The sequence below is a fragment of the Oryctolagus cuniculus genome, chromosome 19 (genome assembly GCF_964237555.1).
Source record: "Oryctolagus cuniculus chromosome 19, mOryCun1.1, whole genome shotgun sequence".
Taxonomy (NCBI): domain Eukaryota; kingdom Metazoa; phylum Chordata; class Mammalia; order Lagomorpha; family Leporidae; genus Oryctolagus; species Oryctolagus cuniculus.
The window spans coordinates 65264766-65287490 of NC_091450.1; the positions used below are offsets into that span (position 1 = coordinate 65264766).

Consider the following 22725-nt stretch of genomic DNA (forward strand, 5'->3'; position numbering starts at 1 on the left):
GGTCTAGGGATCAATTTCTCTAAACTTTCCATTTAATACTCTTTCGCAGTTTCCCATAAGTTTTGATATGTTATACTGTCATCTTTATTCGTTTCCATAATTTTTTATTTTTTGTATGACTCACGGTTCATTCAGGACCATGTTCAGTCTCCATGTGGTTGTATATGTTCTTGAGGTTCTTGGTGTGGTCATTTGCCCCTTCATTCCATGTGGTCATGGAATATGCATGGTATGATTTCGATATTTGTTGAATTTGCTGAGACTTATGGCCTACCATATTGTATATCCTGGAGAGTGGCTCAAGGCATTAGTTCCTGTCAACCATGTGAGAGACATGGATCCAGATCCCACTTCTCAGCTTTAGTCCCATATGTGGGCATTTGGGGAGTGACTTAGTAGATGAGAACTATCTCTTGCTATCTCACTCATAATGAATTATTAAAAATTTTATCTCTCTTTTTACCTGGAAACTTGATTTAAAGTATTCAAACTTGATGTATTTCATATATACAAATTTAGAAACACTAATTATTCCCACCCTACCCTCCCTCCCTCCCTCCCACTCACCCACCCAAACATGCTCCCATCCCTCTTCATTTTTTTAAAAGATTTATTTATTTGAAAGTCAGAGTTACAGAGAGAAGAGGCAGAGAGAGTGAGAGAGGTCTTCCATCTGATGGTTCACTCCCCAGTTGGCCACAACATCAGAGCCGTGCCGATCCGAAGCCAGGAGCCAGGAGCTTCATTTGCATTCCCCCGCACGGGTGCGGGGGCACAAGGACATGGGACATCTTCCACTGCTTTCCCAGGCCATAGCAGAGAGCTGGATCACAAGAGGAAAAGCTGGGTCTCGAACTGGCGCCCATATGGGATGCCGGTGTTCCAGGCCAGGGCGTGATCTCACTGCGCCACAGCTCCCATCCCTCTTTAATCTCCATCCACTCTTCCCATTCTTACTTTATGCAAAAATCTATTTTCAATTATTTTATACTCACAATATAAAGACTACACTAAGTAAAGAATTCAACAGTTTGAAAGAATTAAAAAAAAAACCTGTTCCTGAAGAGGCAAGACATGGTTTGTTTAAAATCATCATTATATCTGCAAGAGTTTTTTAAAATCATTGTATGTCAGAGTGTCAATATAACTTCTAAGAATCACGTTTTAGGTACTCTGTTACCACAGATCAGGGAGAATATACATATTTGTCTTTTTGGAAAGGCTTATTTCACAAAATGTAACGTTTTACAGTTGCATCCAGTCTTCTTCTTTTTTTTTTTTTTTTTTTTTTTTTTGTATAGGAAAAGCTTTCTTACCTGCAGCATACCGGAGATCAACACTGGCCCTCTATCCAAGCCTGGAGCCAAGAGAGCTGTCACCCACTTTTTTGACACTGCCTGGCCACTTCCGGTGCCGCTGGGAGGAAGAGGCGGGTCCTAGATGGATGGCGCTTGTGCAGTCAGTCTGGTGGATACAGAGCCGATGGTGGCAGCGTGTTGTCAGCTGCTAGAGTTGTCGGCTTCCGGCGGCGTTTTCAGCAGCGGTACTGGCCTGGAGAGTGCGGGAGCGAAGGTGAGTTTTTCTTAAAAAACAGTGAGAGGCCTGGGACCTCGGGAGGTGGGAGGGTTGTGGCACCTCGGAGCAGTATAGACAGTCAGGTCCACAGGCTGAGTGGCCGTGGGGGCGGGCGGCGGCTCAGCTGTGGGAAGTGGAGAAGCGGGTGGCTGGGCTCGCGCTGGAGGACAGGACTGCGGGTTACAAGGTATGTTTATTTGTAACCTGTAACTTAGTTATTTCATCAGTTCTAGCGGTATTTCTGGTTGGTGTTTTAGTTTTCATTGATTTTTATGAGTCTTTTTAGGATGTCTGTGTCTTCGGGAATTAATCTTAGTAGGTTATGTGTATTTGTTATCCAGGGATTTCTCCATTTCCTCCTAGTTTTCCAGTTTATTAATATACAGTACTGAATAGCAATTTCTTTGAAACCTTGAGTTTCAGTGATGTTGTTTATAATGTCTGTTTTTTGTCTGTAATTTTATTCACTGGAGTTTTTATCTTTTTTGTTAGTCTGGTTAGAAAATTATCTACTTTTTAACATTTTATATCAGGTATGTAAGTATCATGTATTTCTTATATATAGATTCAAAACATACTGATACTTCTTCCCATGCTAGCATCTCTCAAGCCTACACACCAGCCTTTTTCTTCCTCCTTCTCTTGTTCCTACCCTTAATTCTTCGAATTATCTGTTTTCAGTTAACTATATATTCATATGATTAAGTAACAGTGTTCAACATGGAGTATGAAGAACAAAACATTGTTCTTGAAAGTGAGACTAGAACTATAAGAAACAATTTTATCTCAGAATTTCATTTTCTCTCCCACACATTACATTTAGGTACTTTATTAGTTACCACAAATCAGGGAAAAAATACGTTATTTGTCCTTTTGGGACTGGCTTATTTCACTGAATATACTGGGTTAAAGTTACATCCATTTTGTTGCTAAAGACAACATTTCTGTGTTCCCCAATGGGTGGTATTCCATAGTGTATATATGCCATAATTTCCTTATCCAGTCATCAGTTCATGGACATCAGGTTTAATTCCACAACCCAGCTATTGTGCACTGAGCTGCAGTGAACATGAAGGTACAGATAACTCTTTCAAATCTACTGATATAATTTCCTAGGGGTAAATCACCAGAACAGGGATTGCCAATAAATTTCATAGTAAACAGTAGATTGATTTTCAGCTTTCTGAGGTATCTCCATACTATCTTCTGCAATGGCTTTACCAGTCTACATTCCCACCAAAAGTGAGTGGATCAGAGTACTGTATTCCCCACTTCCTCAGCAGCATTTATCGTTGTTGATTTCTGTATGAGAGCCATTCTGACTGTGGTGCGGTGAAACCTCATTGCCATTTTGATTTGCATTTCCTTGATGGCTAGTGATCCTGAGCATTTTTTCATGTGTCTGTTGGCCATATGGATTTCCTTTCTTGAAACATGCCTGTTCAAGTTCTACGCCCATTTCTTAACTATATATTTTTTTATTGTTGAGCTCTTTGTCGATTGTAGATACTAATCTTTTATCAGTTTCTTGTTTGCAGACAGTTATCTCCCATTCATTCTGTTGTCTCCTCACTTTGCTGAGTGTTTCTTTTGCAGCGCAGAAGCTTCTCAGTTTGATGGAATCACGTTTCTCTGTTTCTGTTTCTGCTGCTTTTGCTTGTGCTTCTGCTGTCTTTTCCCAGAAATCTTTGCCTATGCCAGTGTCTTTCATGTTTCCCCAGTGTTCTCTAGTAATTTGATGAGATTGGGTTTTAGATTTTGTTCCTTGAACTATTTTCAGTTGGTTTTTCTATAAGGTGTAAGGCATGGGTCTGGTCTTCTTTCATAGTTCTGCATATGGAGGTCCAGTTTACTCAGGAACATTTTTGAAGAAACCGTCCTTTGCACCTGGGATTAATCTTTAGCGCCTTCTTCCAAGATAAATTGATTGCAGATGTGTGGGTTGATTTCTGGAGTTCCTTTTCTGTTCCATTGTTCTATATGTCAATATTTTTACTAAACCAGTTGTTTTGATTGTAACTGCCCTGTTCTGTGTTTTGCAATCTGTTTTTGCGATGCTTTGAGTTTTGTTTATGTTGTATAAGATTGCTTTCACTATTCAGATGTTCTGTGTTTTCATAAGAATTTTAGCATTGTTTTCTCTCCATCTGGGCAAAATGTTATTTGACCTTTGATTGCGATCCCATTGTGTCTGTAAATTGCTTATAGTAGAATGGAAATTTTCATTATGTCGATTGTGCCAATGAATGACCATGGAAGATTTTTCTGTTTTGAGTGTCGTCTTCCATTTCTTTAATGTTTATTAATTTTCATTGTAGACATTTTCATGGATATGAAACTGGATGCAGTTGAAGTTCATCTGCTGGGTAATCTTCCATTTCTGGGGACTGCTCGACTTCCTGCTAAACACAGCTGGGACTTCTTCCTGGAGAGGAGCAACTGGTGAGCAGATGTGACCACCTCATGTACGCAGCAGCCTTGGAGCCCAAGGGAAAGAGTAGGGAAGGGATACCACGTTCCCTGTGGCTGGGTGGGCCATGTGGACAGTGAAGTTGACTTTCATCCCGTGACAGGGAGGGTCAAATGGAGTAGCCCCAGAGGTTGGGGTAAAAGAAATGTGGGGGCCAAAGGGGTAGAGGAGAGTTAGGTGCAATGAGGATGAGGGCACTTGGATGTTGTGGAATGCGTTCCCCCAAGTTTTGCAGTGAATCAGGTGTCAAAGAATGTGGTAAGAGGGGGAATATTGGGGCATCCAGGCAATGAGAGGGAGACCTGGGAGGAGAAGTGTGTGCTGTTGCCTCAGAGTACAAAACACAAAAAGTCTGTTTTTGAGGGATATGGAAATAAAAGTTTGGGTTTTAGAATTCATGGTTAAGGATGACAAGATTGCAAGGAATCTCTGCTGGGGGGGGCTGATAAGGGTAAATGCCACAGAAGAACTTGGGACATGCAAGGCACTTGGGAGTTGGGAGCTGAAATGAGGTAATTTCTTTATGTCATCATCTTTTGATAGATAGGGAAAATGGAAGGATTATATAGAGGAAGTCAGGTGACTTTCAACAGAACTGTAACATGAAGGAGGTGTTAGGTCAACTTATAAGAACTAGTGGAGTATCAGAGTGTTAGACCTGGGAGAGGGTCTGGGGAGCAACCTTAGGAAAAGTGAGGGAAGGGAAATGGGTGGACTGGTAGAGGGAACTTTCAGAAGGGATGGGGAATGGATGCTGAGTTAATCAGGAAATTCAGATAACATCTGCAGAATACCAAGAGATGGAGAAGATGTTATCTGAAAGAAAACTGGGTTGTTAAGGGACTAGGGAACATGAAGACCTTGTCTTAGGCTGGGAATGAAGTTTGTGGCTTGTAGTCCACTTGTAGACGTCAGAATTCGGGCAGAGGACTCTCTCTTGATAAACGTGTGCTTCTTGGCTTTTGAATGTGTCTGTTATTCGCTCACATTCGTTCTTGTTATTTATCTAATACTGAATGCTTCTTGAACATCCTTGAGAAAGTTTGTGGAAAGAGGATGTTTGTCGTGATGGGTGTTTTTCATATCTTTCTAGGCAGCTCTGCGTGAAAGCTCCTGCTTTCATGATGTTTTTGTTCTTATTATTTTGGGGTGCTAGGGATGGCTTGAGTCCTAAAGGATTTAAACAGAAAGAATACGGTATGAGCTCTTGGAATAGCTTCCCAATTTGTTGGAATTCAAACTTAGTGATACTTCCTATTCTACAACTGCTTTTTTTTTGCCAGCTCAGATATTGCCAGTTGCTTTTAGAGTCCCTAAACTGTGTCTCTGTGTCAGACTGTGACATTTATTAGGAAGGCGCATTCTTCCTTAAGTGTTACTTAAATGATGTGTCATTCTTTACAATGCAGTGTTATTTGGTACTTTTGAGTAATATATGTTCAGAATTATATAGCTTACTCGTGTTTTAAATATTTATTTTATTTATTTGAAAGAATTACAGAGAGAGGTAGAGACAGAGAGAGGTCTTGCATCTGCTAGTTCACTCCACAGATGGCTGCAATGGCTGGAGCTGGGCCAATCTGAAGCCAGGAGCCAGGAGCTTCTTCCAGATCTCCCACATGCATGCAGGGGCCCAAGGAGTTGGGCCATCTTCTACTGCTTTCCCAGGCCATAGCAGAGAGCTGGATTGGAAGAGGAGCAGCTGGGACTAGAAGCAGTGCACATATGGAATGCCAGTGCTTTAGGCCATGACTTTAACCTGCTGCACCGGCCTCTGTAGCTTACTCTTACTTTTAGAGTATTTCTACAGAAACATTTTCATACTTATATTTTCATAAAAGTCCTAGAATTTTCCACATACACAATGTTACTAATGTGCACAGTGTGTCTCGTTTTCTCTGTAGTGTGAGTACTTTTTTTTTTCTATAAGTTTCCATTAAACATTGATATTGTGTCCAATGGATGCGTGTATATGTTTAGGGTCAAAAAATTCTTCAATATAATTTATAGACTGATTTAAAAATAAACCACATTCCCTTTTCTCTGCTCTCCTTCTAACACTGACTCTCCCAGAGTCCCCTTCCATCCTTCCCTCCTTCTTTCTTTCCTCATTTCCTTCCTTCCAGTTTCAGATAATATATTTTATATTTATATTACAGTAATAAGGCTAATAAGAAGTTTAAGAAGTAAGAACAGGTGTGCCGGTGCTGTGGTATCCCACAGGGGAGTCAGTTCAAGTCCTGTCTACTCCATCTCTCATCCAGCTCCATGCCAATGTGTGTCCTGTGGCCGGTGAGGAGTGCACCTGTGCCTGGTGCTTTGACCCAGAAGTGCACCCGCAGGCGCCGCCACTTCTGCCCTCGATGCACTGGTGGGAGTCAGCGCCGTGTCCGCTCCTGCCCAGAGCCTTGAGGAGCCGCCTTCAACGCTGGTGGCTGAACCTGAGGAGACCCAGGGCCCTGCAGACTCAGGCTGCGATCAGGTGAGGCTACAGCCGGAGGCGGCCGCATCAGTTTCCTTGGGCTTCTGGAAACTTCCAGGCGTGGTCCTCTGCTTCGACCCCTACCTGAAGACTACACTTTGGGACTCAGTTCCTGTTCCTGAGGAACAGAAACGCTCTTTGTGTGGGGAGTTTGGCGCGGTGGCCTTCCTGTGATGGGGTAGTCATGGCCTGGGGTGCAGAGCGGGGGGAGGGGTGTGTGTAGGGTGTAGCTGGGATAGAAGGTGGAGGAGAGGAGAGGGTCAAAGGGGAGGCAGGAGGAGAGAGGAAGTGGGGAGAATGAAAGTGGAGAGGCGAGGGAGGGAGGGGGAGAAACACATGTTGGGGAGAGGAAAGGAAGGGGAGAGTGACAGGAGTCCCAGGGCTTGAGTGTGGGAGGGGCATTGCGAGAGGAAGAACTTTTCCCAGGGCTCTGGGTCCATTTGGGGGGTTTTCTGTGCCTGGCCAGAAGTAGCCTTGGCTAGCTGCGTCTGTCGAAGAGGCTTTGACTGACAGCCTCTCTGCTCCGGGTTGTTCAGCAGCATAAGGTGTGTGTGCAGGAACACGGGGACACGGGGCACTCGAATTAATTGGCACGTAATCTGGTGAATTTTCACAGACTGCACACACAGAGGAGAAAGCAGAAGCTTAGAGAAATGCCAAGAATCCTTCAGTGCCCTGTTCCAGCCTGCCCCAAGATTCTGACACCTCACAGTAAGTACTAGATATTTTATTCTATTTAAAGAATGGTTTGCAAAGCAGAGTTCTAGATGAGGCGGGGCGGGAGAGATCTTCAGGGTATGGGTTCACACTGCAGGTGGCTACAATGGCTGGTGGTGGGCCATGCCAAAGCTAAAGCCATGTACTTTATCTAGTACTCCAGTGTGGGTTCAGGAACTGACGTCCTTGGGGAACTTGAGTTTGTGTAACACACTACCTGTATATGTAAAGTGCTTACCCCTTTTATCACCATTTATTTGCTAAATACCGATATCCTGTATAAAACTGTGAGCTTGTCCAGGGCAGGACTTTGTCTCTCTGCTTTCATTCCTATAGTCCCTGGTACACAGTTGGAATTCAGCTTATGCAGAACTAACAATGCACTCACTGTTGGATCTTGGGACAGGAACTGTTGGTTATAGAAAGGTCTGTTTACAGGAATAAAGGTAGAAGGGACAAGAAATGATGTTTAAGAGAATCAGCATTAATGAAGCACTTTCAGTGGTCAGGCTTCTTAATGTACCATTGTCTCATTTCTAAATAACAACACAAGGAGGGGAAGCAAGAGTTTTATTTAATTATACAACATTGTCCTGTCTAATCCTCTTCAAAACTCTGTGAGGAAGGCACCACTGATACCCTTTTAAATATGAGTTAAAGGAAGTGGGAACCAGCCCTAGGCCATATATAGATATCAGTGAAGTTCCAGTTTAAATCCTGCTGTGCTTGCCCCTCCTGGGCTGCAGGGTGTGGGCTAATGTGAGAGGTGAGTGTGTGAGGAGTGCAGGGAGGGTCCTGGAGGTGCGGTGCGACTTGCCTGCTGGGAGTGTCTCTGCAGGGCCAAAAGCCTTGACCTTTCAGGGTTGCCTGGATTTCAGCTTGGGCTGTCTGGAGTTGAGATTCTGAGGGCAGGAGTGTGGTGGGTCTTGCCAGTTCCCGCCTTCCTTCTCTGAGCAAAAAAGTAGCTAAGATGAGGCTGAGGGCCCTGTGAGTCCCTGCCCCACAGGCAGGTGCAGTGGGGGCCTGGGCTGTGCTTGCTAGCACAGGTGCCTCTGCCACACTTGATCTTGTGGCGGTTGCAGTGATTAGTAAAGTGGGTTCTTTGCAGACCCCAGGGAAGTGGCATTTCTCAGCTTCCCAGTTCCACGTGTGGTATGATGGCATGCCCCTGAGGGATCAGTGGGAACTATGCACAGGCATCTAAAGATAGGAGAAAATAGTGATTGTTAACTAGCCTCAGGCTGGCGGCTGTGCTGGGTTAGTGAGGAGTCCCTGGCCAACCCCCATAGCACCTTCAGGCAGAAGTGCTCTTTGTTCATCGCTGTGTTACTTTATTGCTTTCTGTCCCTCAGTTACAGCTACCCCGAATGGCTTAGAATTTTCTCAAGCATGTAATTAGAGGAGTGGCTGTGAATCTAGGAAACAGTTTGGTCTTACTAAGGTAATCATTAAAAGTCCCTGAAAAGCATTTGTACGTCAATTTTTCACTAATTTTTGCTCACTGTTTCCTCCGGGTTGTTACTCCTCTTTGTGAATCGCCTCCCCCCACCTCCCCATGACATGGTCATCTTGGAATTCACTTTGGAAATGAAGAGCATGTCTACCTCTCTGGCTTCCACCTTGGTGAATGTCACAGGCAATCCCTTCTTTACCAGTTGGGCGGTTCCATGCATGGTACTTCATGAGCACATGAACATTTTGTCTTGCTGAAGGAGGCTTGTTGGCGTTTATCCAGTGAATACTGTGTATCAGTGGTTGTGAACCCTGCTTCCTCTGAGACCTTGGAACTGATTGGGGTGGTTCTGTGTGCCTGGTTAATGACGTTTCCCTCTTTCTTAACAAGGAGTGATACAGTTAGAAGCATACAGGCTTGGATCTGTTCACACCAAGCATTTTTAAACAAACTAGCCTTTCTAAAAAGTCCAGCATGCAGACCCTCCCAGTGAGGGTTGTGTATGTGAGATGAGGTTCTCTTGGCTCTGGTGTTTTGAGATGTTTGGACCTCGTGTCATCCAAGGACATTGGCATCCAACCATCTGGCATCCAACCATCTCAACAACTAATGAAATTGATCATTTTAGCAAACTGTTCTTATTTATTCATTTGTTATCTTTAGAACTCAAAAGTTTGGAGCTTTGCTTTAGTTTCAAATGATGCTTACCTTATTTCTAAGTCTGACAAAATGCATACAGACTCTCTCATTGAAATCAGATGCAGTTTAAGGGTCTGTTTTATAAGCTGTTTGATAGAACAGGTCTGTTTGTGTCTTCAATGAATGAAGAAAGGTGAAAATATTAAAAGATATGACTGTCCTTTTTTTAAAAGTTTTCTTATTTCTTTGAATGGCAGAGTTAACAGAGAGAGGAGGAGAGACACACAGAGATCATCCAACTGCTGGTTCACTCCCCAAATGACCCCAATCGCCGGGATTGGGCCATGATAAAGCCAGGAGCTTCCTCTGGGTCTCCCATGTGGATGCTGGGGCCCAAGCACTGGGGCCATCCTCTGCTGCTTTCCCAGGTGCATTAGCAGAGATTTGGATTTGAAAGTGAATTAGCCAGTGGGTCTCAAACCAGCACCCAAATGGGATGCCGCAGGCAGAGGCTTAACCTGTTGGGACACAATACCAGCCCCATGGCAGTTTTTTATGTATGTCCATCAAAATCTATTTGAAACATGACAGCATGTTAACTGTCAGTTTTCAAAAAACCACATGCACAGAGGAACAAATGCACACGCAGCACTGTAGCCAGGCAGCCACAGAGTGACACAGTCTCAAAGTCCCATGTGCACGCATGCAAGGCTGGCTGTGCTCCTTGGGTTTTCCAGCTTCCTGCAGAGGAGCAGTAATCCCCATAACTTTTTTTTGACAGGCAGAGTGGACAGTGAGAGATAGAGACAGAGAGAAAGGTCTCCCTTTGCCGTTGGTTCACTCTCCAATGGCCACCGCAGCTGGCGCACCACACTGATCCGATGGCAGGAGCCAGGTACTTATCCTGGTCTCCCATGGGGTGCAGGGCCCAAGCACTTGGGCCATCCTCCACTGCACTCCTGGCCACAGCAGAGAGCTGGCCTGGAAGAGGGGCAACCGGGACAGAATCCGGTGCCCCGACCGGGACTAGAACCTGGTGTGCTGGTGCCGCAAGGCGGAGGATTAGCCTAGTGAGCCATGGCGCCGGCCATAATCCCCATAACTTAAGCCCAACCTCTTATTTCTTTGGGCTGGGGCAAGGGGAGTCATGAGAACTAGATCGGAATGAATGCTAACTCATATTACTCATTAGCAGTTCTCTTTGGTGTATACCTTAGTTCCTTTATACCATTTTAAGGTGAACATTCACTAGCAGCACATGTGCAAAGTTGTGCAGCCAGCACTGGCATCTGATTCCAGAACTTTCTTCTCACTCCTCACCCCCCCCACCAAGATACATCGTCGGCTGTCATAGACAACTTGACAAAAGTAAGCTGAATCCAGGAACAAGAGCTTCTTTGGATATGACTACACTAAGTATCATGAGAGATTTGCCAGGAGTGATGGATTCACTGGTTTACAATATGCCTCATTGGAACCCAGGGAATGTTTTTTACTCTGAGATTAGAGGGCTGTCAGATCCAATTTAAGAGAGGTAATAGAATTACCTCTTAAAAACCTAGAATTATCCCAGCATGTAGGAGTAATACCTCCAAAAGGCTGTTTGTTATATGGAACTCCAGGCACAGGAAGAATGCTTTTGGTGAGAACTGTTGCTAGTCAGCTGGATTGTAACTTCTTAAAGGTTGTATCAAGTTCTATTGTAGACAAATAGATTGGAGAAAGTGCCTGCTTGATCAGAGAAATGTTTTATTATGCCAGAGACCGACCATCAAACATGCATCAATTTTATGGATGAAATAGATGTGATTGGTGGTCATCGGTTTCCTGAGGGTACATCAGCTGACAGATTAACAGAACTTTAATAGAGTTGCTAAATCAAATGGATGGCTTTGATACTCTGCATAGAGTTAAAATGACCATGGCTACAAACAGACCAGATACACTGGACCCTGTTTTTCTACGTCTGGGAAGATTGGACAGAAAAATACATATTGATTTACCACATGAAAAAGCCAGGTTAGATATATTGAAAATCCACACAGCTCCCATTACAAAACATTATGAAGTAGATTATGAAGCAAGCATGAACCTTTTAGATGGCTTTATTGGAGCAAACCTGAAGTGTTTGTACTGAAGCTGGTATGTTTGCAATTCGTGCTGATCATAATTTTGTAGTACAGGAAGATTTCATGAAAGCCATCAGAAAAGTGGGTTATTCTGGTTGGCACCATGGTTCATTAGGCTAATCCTCCGCCTGCAGCACCGGCACCCCGGGTTCTAGTCCCAGTTGGGGCACCGGATTCTGGCCCGGTTGCTCCTTTTCCAGTCCAGCTCTCTGCTGTGGCCCAGGAGTGCAGTGGAAGATGGCCCAAGTCCTTGGGCCCTGCGCCCACATGGGAGACCAGGAGAAGCACCTGGCTCCTGCCTTTGGATCAACGTGGTGTCTGAGGCCGCAGCGGCCATTGGGGGGTGAACAAAAGGAAACAGGAAGACCTTTTTCTCTGTCTCTCTCTCTCTCACTGTCCACTCTGCCTGTCAAAAAAAGTGGGTTATTCTAAGAAGCTAGAGTCTAAATTGGACTACAAACCCGTATAATTTACTGTCAGTTTTTTGATTGCTGCATGACAGACATTGGCTTAATGTAAAAATAAAGTTAAGCAAACAATGTGTGTACTGGCAATGATCTCATTAAAAATAAGAGTAAAATATGTATGAGTAACATAAATTAGTATATACTTCAGTGACTCCACTTTTAAGATGGGTACAGAAGAAATCTGTATGTTGTTCATGTATTTATTGCAGCAGAAATTACAAAAGAAGAATGTGTTGAAGCTTTTCATATTTGCTATGTGAACATTTTGTAAAACATTGAAAATGGTCTGGGAGTAGTCCAAGAGAGTATTTCTTATGATTTATTTTATATCATTTGAGTATTGATTTAGATAGGCTATGGGAGGAAGTGAAACATCAGACCTTTGATATTTAAGATCCTCCATAATATGTTGCATTAATAGACTTTTTTTTGACAGGCAGAGTTAGACAGTGAGAGAAAGAGACAGAGAGAAAAGTCTTCCTTTACATTGGTTCACCCCGCAAATGGCTGCTATGGCTGGCGCACTGCGCTGATGTGAAACCAGCAGCCAGGTACTTCCTCCTGGTCTCCCATGTGGGTGCAGGGCCCAAGCACTTGGGCCATCCTCCACTGCCTTCCCGGGCCACAGCAGAGAGCTGTTCTGGAAGAGGAGCAACTGGGACAGAATCTGCTGCCCCAACTAGGACTAGATTGCCGGTGCCGCAGGTGGAGGATTATCCAAGTGAGCTGCGGCGCCGTCCAACATTAATAGTTTTTCAAAACTGTTACTTAGGAACCCAAGAATCCACACAATAAATTTGATTTCACCACCAAAATGTATCTTCAACCTGCCTATATCTGACACCACTCTATGCCAAGGCAAAGCTGAACTCTGTTCTTGCATGGCTCATAGAGCAGGTGCCTACATAAATTCTGTACCCTGGATGCCCCAAATGCCTGGTTATAACTCCAACTGTAGCCCAGCCCACCATAATTCTCTTGACTGAATTCAGTGACCTCTGAGCTGATTTCTTCTATCAGTAATCTTTTCCTCTGTAATATGTTTTCCACTCAGCATCCAAAGAAATCTTTCTGTACAAATGTATTTTTAAAATTGTTTGAAAGGGAGGGAGCTGGTTGGGAATGGATAGGAGGGAGAGAGGAGAGAGGACGGAGGACAGAGGACAGAGGGGAGGGGAGAGGGAAGTAGGGAGAGGGAAAAGGGGAGGGAGGAGGGAAGAGGGGATAGGTAGAGAGGGAGATTCTCCATCCACTGGTTTATTCTACAAATATAACCCCGTGACTTGACTCCTTGTGTGTGGCTGCCTACTTTGTGCTATCCTTGATGGATTCTTTGTACTCCTCTTCCTTCTCTCTTACTTGTGCATTACCTATCATTTCAGACCACATTTGAAATGCTTTGCTCCTTTTGGGTGCCCCATTTCTCTTGAGGTGATCTTACTCCTGTGGCTTCAACCAATGTTTCTATGAGACTACCTTCCAAAGTAGTGTCTCCATCATCAGCCTTCACCATGAGATCCAAATCTCCATTGCCACCTGCCTGTTAGAGACACACACTTGAGTGTCCTGTGGGTACCACAAACTTCCTCTTCCCTTTAAACCTGCACCACACATTGCACTGGACTGGATCTCTGCAGTGGTGGCTCCATCCGACTTGCCTTCCAAGTTGGAAAGCTTGGCAGCACCCTCTTTCCAACCATCTGTCTCCTAGTAGTCACCAAATCTATGCCAGTGGTGTCTCAGGACCTACACAAGCACTCATACCAAAGCTGAACATCTGCTGATAACTATTACTTCTGTCTGGATTCTTTCTTCCAGGCTTTTTCTGCTTCAGGCCTGCACACCACCTGCATATTCCTAGAAAGCACAGGTGACTCTGCCTGATCTTTTCTCATCTCTTGCATACTTGCCAAAGCCCTATTCCCTTAGAGGGGATTCCAAGGCCTCATTCTCAGGTCTGTTCACAACTTCTATTCCAAGCCGCCCTCCTCCCAAACAGCCCCTGCTTCTGTCATGCCAGACTTGTCATGGTTCTGCATATAGGCAGTCACTACTTGATGTTCCTCAATGTTTTCAGCTTGAGAAACTCCTAGCCATGTTTCAAGATATCCAACTCAAAGGTCTTCCTTCTCTTTGATACTTTTCTCTCATTCCCCCAGGCAGAGCTAAGTATCCAGAGCTTCTGTAACACACTACCTATATACATAATGTACTTAACCCATTTTATCACCTTTTTTTTTGCTAAATACCCATATCTCGTATAAGACTGTGAGCTTGTCCAGGACAAGACTTTGTCTCTCTGCTTTCATTCCTGTAGTCCCTGGTACACAGCTGGTGTTCAGATATGCAGAACTAACAACACACTCACTGTTGGGCCTTGGGACAGGAAGTGATGGTTAATGAAGGGTCTGGTCACAAGAACAAAGGTAAGAGGGACAAGGAAGGAGATTGTAACAGAGTGGCATTCATGAAACCCTTTCTTTTTTTCCAACTTTTATTTAATAATTATAAATTTTCGGGGGCTGGTGCTGTGGCTCACTTGGCTAATCCTCCACCTGCGGCGCCAGCATCTCATATGGGCACCGGGTTCTAGTCCTGGCTGCTCCTCTTCCAGTCTGGCTCTCTGCTGGGCCCAGGAGTGCAGTGGAGGATTGCCCAGGTGCTTGGGCGCCTGCACCCGCATGGGAGACCAGGAGGAAGCACCTGGCACCTGGCTTCAGACTGGTGCAGTGCACCAGCTGTAGTGGCCGTTTGGGGGGTGAACCAATGGAAGGAAGACCTTTCTCTCTGTTTCTCTCTCTCACTGTCTGTAACTCTACCTCTCAAATAATTGAATAAATAAAGTCTATAATAAATAAATAAATATAAATTTCCAAAGTACAACTTTTGGATTATAGCAGTTCTTCCCTCCATAACCTCCCTCTCACCCCAACCATCCTATCTCCCACTCCCTCTCCCATCCCATTTTTCATCAAGATTCATTTTCAATTATATTTATATACAGAATATCAACTCAGTATATACTAAGTAAAGATTTCAATAGACTGCACCCACACAGACACACAAAGTGTAGAGTATTGTTTGAGTAGTAGTTTTACCGTTAATTCACATAGTACAACACATTAAGGACAGAGAGATCCTACATGGGGAGTAGGTGCACAGTAACTCCCGTTGTTGATTTAACAATTGACACTCTTATTTATGATGTCAGTAATCACGCGAGGCACTTGTCTTGAGCTGCCAAGGCTATGGAAGCTTCTTGAGTTCACCGGATCCGATCTTATTTAGACAAGGCCATAGTCAAAGTGGAAGTTCTCTCCTCCCTTCAGAGAAAGGTACGTCCTTCTTTGATGGCCTGTTCATTCTGCTGGGATCTCATTCACAGAGATCTTTTATTTAGTTCCTCTTTTTTTTTTTCCAGAGTGTCTTGGCTTTCCATGCCTAAATCACTCTCATGGGCTTTTTAGCCATATCCGAATGCCTTAAGGACTGATTCTGAGGCCAGAGTGCTGTTCAGGACATCTGCCATTCTATGAGTCTGCTGTGTATCCCGCTTCCCATGTTGGAGCATTCTCCTCCTTTTTAAGTCTATCAGTTATTGTTAGCAGACACTAGTCTTGTTTATGTGATCCCTTTGACATTTAATCCTATAATTATGATCAATTATGAACTGAAACTGATCATGTTGACTAGTGAGATGGTATTGGTTCATGACACCTTGATGGGATTGAATTGGAATCTCCCAGCATGTTTATAGCTCTACCATTAGGGGTAAGTCCGAGTGAGCAGGTGCCGAACTGTACATCTCCTTCTCTTATTCCCAGTCTTATATTTAACAGGGATCACTTTTGAGTTAATTTTAAATGCCTAAGAATAATTGTGTGTTAATTAAAGAGTTCAACCAATGATATTAAGTAGAACAAAAAAATACTAAAAGTAATAAAATAGTAAGTTGTTCCTTGACAGTCAGGCAAGGGCTGATCAAGTCATTGTTTTTCATAGTGTCGGTTTCACTTCAACAGGTTTCCTTTTAGCACTTTAAGTAGTCAGGCTTCTTAATGTACCATGTCTCATTTCTAAATAAGAACACAAAGAGGGAAAGCTAGAGTTTTATTTAATTTCACCACATTGTACTGTCTAATCCTCTTCAAAGCTCTGTGAGGAAGGCACTGCTCATCCCCTTTTAAATACGAAACTGTATGAGGTGGGAACCTGCACTAGGCCATATATCAAGAACAATAAAGCCCCAGTTCAAAACCTGTTCTGTTTGCCCCAGAGCCATGTTCCTCCTGGGGTTGGAACCCTAGGTTCTAGCAGTTAGAGACGTGGGGTATGAGAGAGGGGTAGCTGGTGAAAACCGGTGGTCCTTTTCTTTGGGCTTAGCTTCGTTGGGTGCATCACCACAAGGACTTGTCCTGTGTCACTAAGGACACTTCATACTAACTCTGTGGCCTCATGCTGTGATTTGTTAACATAGGTCCTGTGTCCTGGTTCACACTAATGGTCATCTTAAGATTTACTTTGCTGTTCTAGTGTTTTAAGGTAAAATTTGGTTTTCTGATCTGATATCTGTATTCCTTAATATATACCTGTATAGCAATAAAATTCCTCATGTGAAATTAGGCCTGTCAACATGGAAAACTCTAAGGATGTCGCCACTGCTGGGAACATACTGAAGGAAATTAAATCATTATGTAACAGAGGGATGCACAAGCCTATGCTTATTGCAGCAAGATGCACAATAGCCAGGCTGTGCAGTGTGTATATGTATGTATGGTATACATAGACCAGAACTTCTTAATTCACTTTTCAGTTGATCAGCATTTTGGTTGATTGAAATATGCCTGTTGAAGCCATTTGCCCATTTCTTGAGTGGGTGGTTTGTTTTGCTGTTGTTGAGTTTCTTGAAAATATCTGGTAGTAAACCCTTTATCAGCTGCATACACTGCAGATTAAGTTCTACCATTCTGTTAGTTGCTGCTTCACTTTGTGGAGTGTTTTTTTTTTTTTTGGTGTCCTCTTCATTAATCTTTTATAGTTCTCAGATATTGGACATCCTTGGTTAAATTTATTCCAACCTATTTTATTTTCTTTGTAGATATGTGAATGGGATTGGTCTTCGAAATCCTTTCTCAATCATGACCTTGTCTGTGTATACAAAAGCTGTTGATTTTCTATCCTGCCGCTGTACCAAACTCTACTCTGAGTTTTGATATTCTTTTAGTGGAGTCTTTTGGATCTCCTATGTACAGGAGAATAGAAAATGTCAACAGTGACCTCAGAGGCTACCTTTCTGTATTCTGTTTTGCTTTGTGGAAGACACGATTTGTCCTATTTCTTTTTTTATTTTTTTTTTATTTTTTTTTTATTTTTTTATTTTTTTGACAGGCAGAGTGGACAGTGAGAGAGAGAGACAGAGAGAAAGGTCTTCCTTTGCCGTTGGTTCACCCTCCAATGGCCGCCGCGGCTGGCGCGCTGCGGCCGGCGCACTGCGCTGATCCGATGGCAGGAGCCAGGAGCCAGGTGCTTTTCCTGGTCTCCCATGGGGTGCAGGGCCCAAGCACCTGGGCCATCCTCCACTGCACTCCCTGGCCACAGCAGAGGGCTGGCCTGGAAGAGGGGCCACCGGGACAGAATCCGGCGCCCCGACCGGGACTAGAACCCGGTGTGCCGGCGCCGCTAGGCGGAGGATTAGCCTATTGAGCCGCGGCGCCGGCCACGATTTGTCCTATTTCAAAGGCAGGGCTAGACTGTGGAGGGCAGAGGTTGGGAAGCAGACCTGTGTTCGGTGAAGAACTCTGCAGATCACAGGTATTTCTACCCCTTGTGTGAATGGGTACATAAGTGTCTGAATAAATAAATTACAAAGATTTCCTCATGTGCAAGTTAGAGATAATGCCACACAGAATGTTTGTAAGGAAGAAGAGAATGAATGGGTACCAGAATCTTTTCTAAGACTGAGTTAAATTCTTTTTCAAATTCTGTGTTAATGGGGTATGTAATGCATATAGTATCAAATTCTAGATAAACTCAAGTAGTTGGCCTTGATGTAGTATTTTCTTTACAATGAGCTAAGTTTTACTTTTTAAAAAAGTCTTATTTATTTATTTGAAATTCAGAGTTACACACAGAGAGGATGAGAGGCAGAGGCAGAGTGGCAGAGAGAGAGAGAGGGAGAGGTTATCCATCTGCTGGTCCACTCCACAGTTGGCTGCAATGGCTGGCGCTGAGAGGATTCAGGGTGAGGAGCTAGGAGCAAGGAGCCTCTCTGGGGTCTCCTGCATGGGGACAGGTCCCCAGGACTTGGGCCATCTTCGACTGCCTTCCCAGACCATAGCAGAGAACTGCATCAGAAGCGGACCAGCTGGGACTCGAACCGGCGTCATATGGGATGCTGGCACTGCGGGCGGTGGCTTGACCTGCTACCCCCCAGCGCCGGCCCCTCCCGGAAGCCGTTCCCCCTGGGATCCAGCTGTCTGCTAACATGCCTGGGAAAGCAGAGGGAGACTGTCCAAGGACTTAAGCCCCTGAACCCAGAATGGAGCACCAGAAAAAAGTCATTGGCTTCTTCTTTGGCCTGTCCCAGCCCTGGCCTTTGTAGCTACCTGAGGGGTGAACCCGCAGATGGACGATCACTGAGAGAGAAAGAGTGCTGGCGATGCCCCCTGCACTGCTTCTCTCCCGAAACGGCTTTGACGGCCAGCACTGGATCAGGCAGAAGTCAGGAGGCAGGAGCTCCATTCAGGACTCCCACGAGGAAGGGAGGGAGGCAGGGAGGGACGGAGGCAGCGAGCCAGGGTCCAGAGTACCCAGGCCTCAGCGGTTGCCTCCCTGGATCACAACCTGGAGCAAGAGCAGCTGACTGAAGCGGGCCTGTGGTTTCGGGCGCTGGATGCGGCAGCGCACAGAGCGTCCCGTGGCGCCATGGCGATGGCCAGTGAGGAGTGCGCCTGCGCCCGGCGCTTTGACCCGGAAGTGCACCCACAGGCGCGGCCGCTTCTGCCCTCAGTGCATGGGTGGGAGTCAGGGCCGTGCCCACTCCTGCCCACGGCTTGAGCGAGCCTGGAGGAGCCGTCTTTGACGCTGGTGGCCAAACCTGAGGAGCCCAGGGTCCCCCAGGCTCAGGTGAGGCTGTGGCCCTAGGCAGCCGCATCAGTTACTTTGGGCTTCTGGAAACTTCCAGGCTCAGTCCTCTGCTTCGGCCCCTTCCCGACAACTACACCTCAGGACTCGGTTCCTGTTCCTGAGGAACAGAAATGCTCTTTGTGAGGGGCTTTGGCGCGGTGGACTTCCCTTCACGGGGTAGGCGTGGCTCGAGGTGCAGAGTGCGGGGAGGGGGTGTGTGTGGGGTGTCACTGGGTAGAAGGTGGAGGAGAGGGAGGGCAAAGGGGAGGCGGGAGAAGAGAGGAAGTGGAGAGAATGAAGGTGGGGAGGCGAGGAAGGGACGGGAAGAAAGGCGTGTTGGGGAGAGGAAAGGAGGGAGAGAGTGACTGGAGCCCCGGGGGGTGTGTGGGAGGGGGGTTGGGAGCTGGGTCGGTTTGGGGGGTTTTCTGTGCCTGGCCAGATGTAGCCTTGGCGTCCGTAGAAGAGGCCTTGACTCACGGCCTCTCTGCTCCAGGTTGTTCAGCAGAGTAAGGTTGTGTATGCAGGAACACGGGGGCATGGGGTGCTCGAATTAATTGGAATGTAATCCGGTGAATTTTCAGACTGCACACATGGAGGAGAAAGCAGAAGCTTAGAGAAACGCCAAGAATCCCTCTGTGCTCTGTTCCAGCCTGTCCAAAATTCTGGCACCTCATAGTGAGTACTAGATATTTTTTGTTCTGTGGAACAATTGGTTTGCAAGGCAGAGTTCTAGATGAGGCGGTGCAGGAGAGATCTTCAGGGTATGGAATCACACCCCAGGTGGCTACAATGGCCGGGGCTGGGCCAGGCGGGAGCTGAGGCCAGGTACTTTATCCAGTACTGCAGTGCGAGTTAAGGTGACCCAAGTCCTTGGAGTGCTTCCTCTGCTTTCCTAGGCATTTGAGCAGGCAGCTGGATCTCAAGTGGGAACAGCCTGGGTTGATGGGGGTTGGGGGGTGGGGTGGGAGTAGCCATGGCATAGTGGATGAAGCCGCCCCTGCATGTACCAGCATCCCACATGGTTGTCGGTTCGAGTCCCAGCAGCTCCACTTCCAATCCAGCTCTCTGCTGTGGCCTGGCAAAGCAATAGAAGAGGGCCCAAGTCCTTGGGCCCCTGCACCTGAGTGGGAGTCCTGGAGGAACTGCTCCTGGCTCCTGGTTTCAAATCCACTCAGCTCCGGCTCTCGCTTCCATCTGAGGAGTAACCCGTGGATGGAAGACCTTCTCTCTCTCTTTGTCTCTCCCTCTGACTCTCTGTAATTCTACTTTTGAAATGAATAAATAAAGCTTTTAAAAAAAAGCATAACAGGCAGGAATCCAGTTGGCGTCTAGATGGAATGACATTGTTCCAGGCAGTGTCGTAACCTACCATGCCACAAGGCAGGTCTCATAAGTACTTTTCTGCCCACTGTTTCTTTTTAGCTGAGCAGAAATTGGGTATGTGAATACAGTAACTCATATCTAATACATTTTCTGATACTTTATAATTATGTGTTCCTCTAGTTATTATAAATTATAACTTCCTTAGTAATTATGGAAGCATTCCCGTTTTTCCTTTCCCTTTGTGTGGATTTTGGCATATTCTGCGTTTCAAGGCATTCATGCAGTTCATTTATCTTATATAATTTTTGGTCACAGAGTTGTTCTTACTATTCCTTTACAGTCTCGTCCATGGAGTCATGGTGGCACTATGTCATTAACCAACTCATTACCTTGCACTGTTTTTCTTGGTTGGTGCTGAGAAGAAGTTCACGAATTTTGTGGATGTGTTCAAAGACCAAGTGTTAGTTTTGTCAACGTTTTTCTGTGGTTGAGCTTTTTTCAGTCCCATCAACTTGTGCTTATATCTCTCCATGAATGATTTGATTTTCCTCACCTTGCTTTAAGTGTTTAAGTTGCTGTTCTTCCTCTGATCTCCTAGAGTGAAAGCGTAGCTCATGGATCTTGGTGGTTCTTTTCTAAAATATGCATCCATTACTATAAATGGGCAGGATACAGTTTCTATTTAGTTTGAATGATTTTTTGAGATTTATAAATGTGTCATTTTGAGGTTGGTTGATTCTTCTTCTTGCAAGTATTTGGAATTTTCCAGCCTTTTCTTTTTTTCTTTAACAGGCAGAGTGGACAGTGAGAGAGAGAGACAGAGAGAAAGGTCTTCCTTTGCTGTTGGTTAACCCTGCAATGGCTGCCGCGGCTGGCGCACTGCGCTGATCCAAAGGCAGGAGCCAGGTGCTTCTCCTGGTCTTCCATGGGGTGCAAGGCCCAAGCACTTGGGCCATCCTCCACTGCACTCCCGGACCAATAGCAGAGAACTGGCCTGGAAGAGGGGCAACTGGGACAGAAGCCCCGACCAGGACTAGAACCTGGGGTGCCGGTGCCGCTAAGCGAAGGATTAGCCTATTGAGCTGCGGCGCTGGCCGGATTTTCCAGCCTTTTCATACTGACCTCTCAGTAGAGAGGTTGCATTGTGATCTGAGACCTTACATTGTGTGGTGATTCTTCCTTAGGAGTTGAGGTCTGCTGTACAGTGGCGAATGTTGTGGGGCTCCATGGGATGCGCAGCCATGGAGCCCCCACATCAAGGTCGGTCTGATAGCTGTTGCTGTGTTTTTATCACAAGGCGGATGTTGCTAGTTTTGGTTAGGGCAATGCTTTCCCACGGTCAGGACTTTCCAGAGGAGTTGAGAATGTTGTAAACAACAAGATGGCGCTGAGGGCCGTGCGGTGAGCCTGCCTGCTGTGTGACACCTCATCTGATTGGCCTGAGGACGCGTGCACACTGCGTGAACAGACAGCGGATTGGAGTGTTCCGTGCATGGACTTGAGCCCGCTTGCAATTGGCCAGATTTTGTATATAAGCTGTGTGCTGAGGAAGGAGGGGGCTTTTCTGTCCACTCTCCTCCCTTCATTCTTTCTCTGTCACTGTTATTTTCTTATTAAAAGTCTACTGAAGACCGATAAGCTGCGAACAGTGTCGTTCCTTTGTGGGCAAGGGAGCGACAGAATGTGGTCAGAGTGGATGTGCTGTGTGGGTCTGAGAAGAGTGTCGTGTTGCGTTGCTGTGGACAGAGCATCCTTGAAGGATCCGTTCAACGCTTGGTTGATTCAGGTGCTATTCTGTTCAGCTACATCCTTACTGATGGTGTGACTGCTGATCTGGTAACGAAAGAGATGTCTTGACGTCTGTGAGTGTAATAGTGCCTTTGTTTATTACTTTTTGTAGTTTTAACAATGGTCGCTTATGTATTTTGGGATGAGGTTTACTTTTGGATTCACTATCCTACTCCATTGAAACGTGTTTCTTCTGTTCTTTCAGGAATCCCAAAGCAAGGTCTTGGTTATTGTAGGTTTATTGAAAGTCTGGAAAGACAGTTGTCATTTCACAGAGTTCCTTGTTTTTCATGGTGGAGTTGATAGTCAATTGTCTTGAGTTTGCCTAACTACATTCAGGTTTGTTTTTTTTTTCTCAAAACCTCTTGCTGGAGGTTTTTTTGGTTGTTTGTTTTTTGTTTTGTTTTGTTTTTTATTTAGCTAGTGTTAAACCTAGAACGATTTTAGAAGAAATGTTATATTAATAATATTCAGTCTTCCAGTCCTATGCACAGCGTATTTACTTAGATCTTCTTTAGTTTCCTTCATCAGAATCTTAGTCTTCAGCCAACATAATG

General features: G+C 45.2%; 1 long non-coding RNA gene and 1 pseudogene across 1 annotated transcript in view; both read left to right on the forward strand.

The window, feature by feature from the left end:
* LOC138847076 (uncharacterized) overlaps positions 1–22725 on the forward strand; it is a 95220-nt gene that overhangs the window by 37623 nt on the left and 34872 nt on the right. The window contains exons 2-6 of the long non-coding RNA XR_011384680.1: positions 1302–1572; positions 3894–4017; positions 6310–6527; positions 7144–7238; positions 19639–19732. This is a non-coding gene — a long non-coding RNA (uncharacterized lncRNA). The remainder of the gene's footprint in view (positions 1–1301; positions 1573–3893; positions 4018–6309; positions 6528–7143; positions 7239–19638; positions 19733–22725) is intronic.
* Positions 7258–14683, forward strand: LOC127488613 (26S proteasome regulatory subunit 10B pseudogene; annotated as a pseudogene).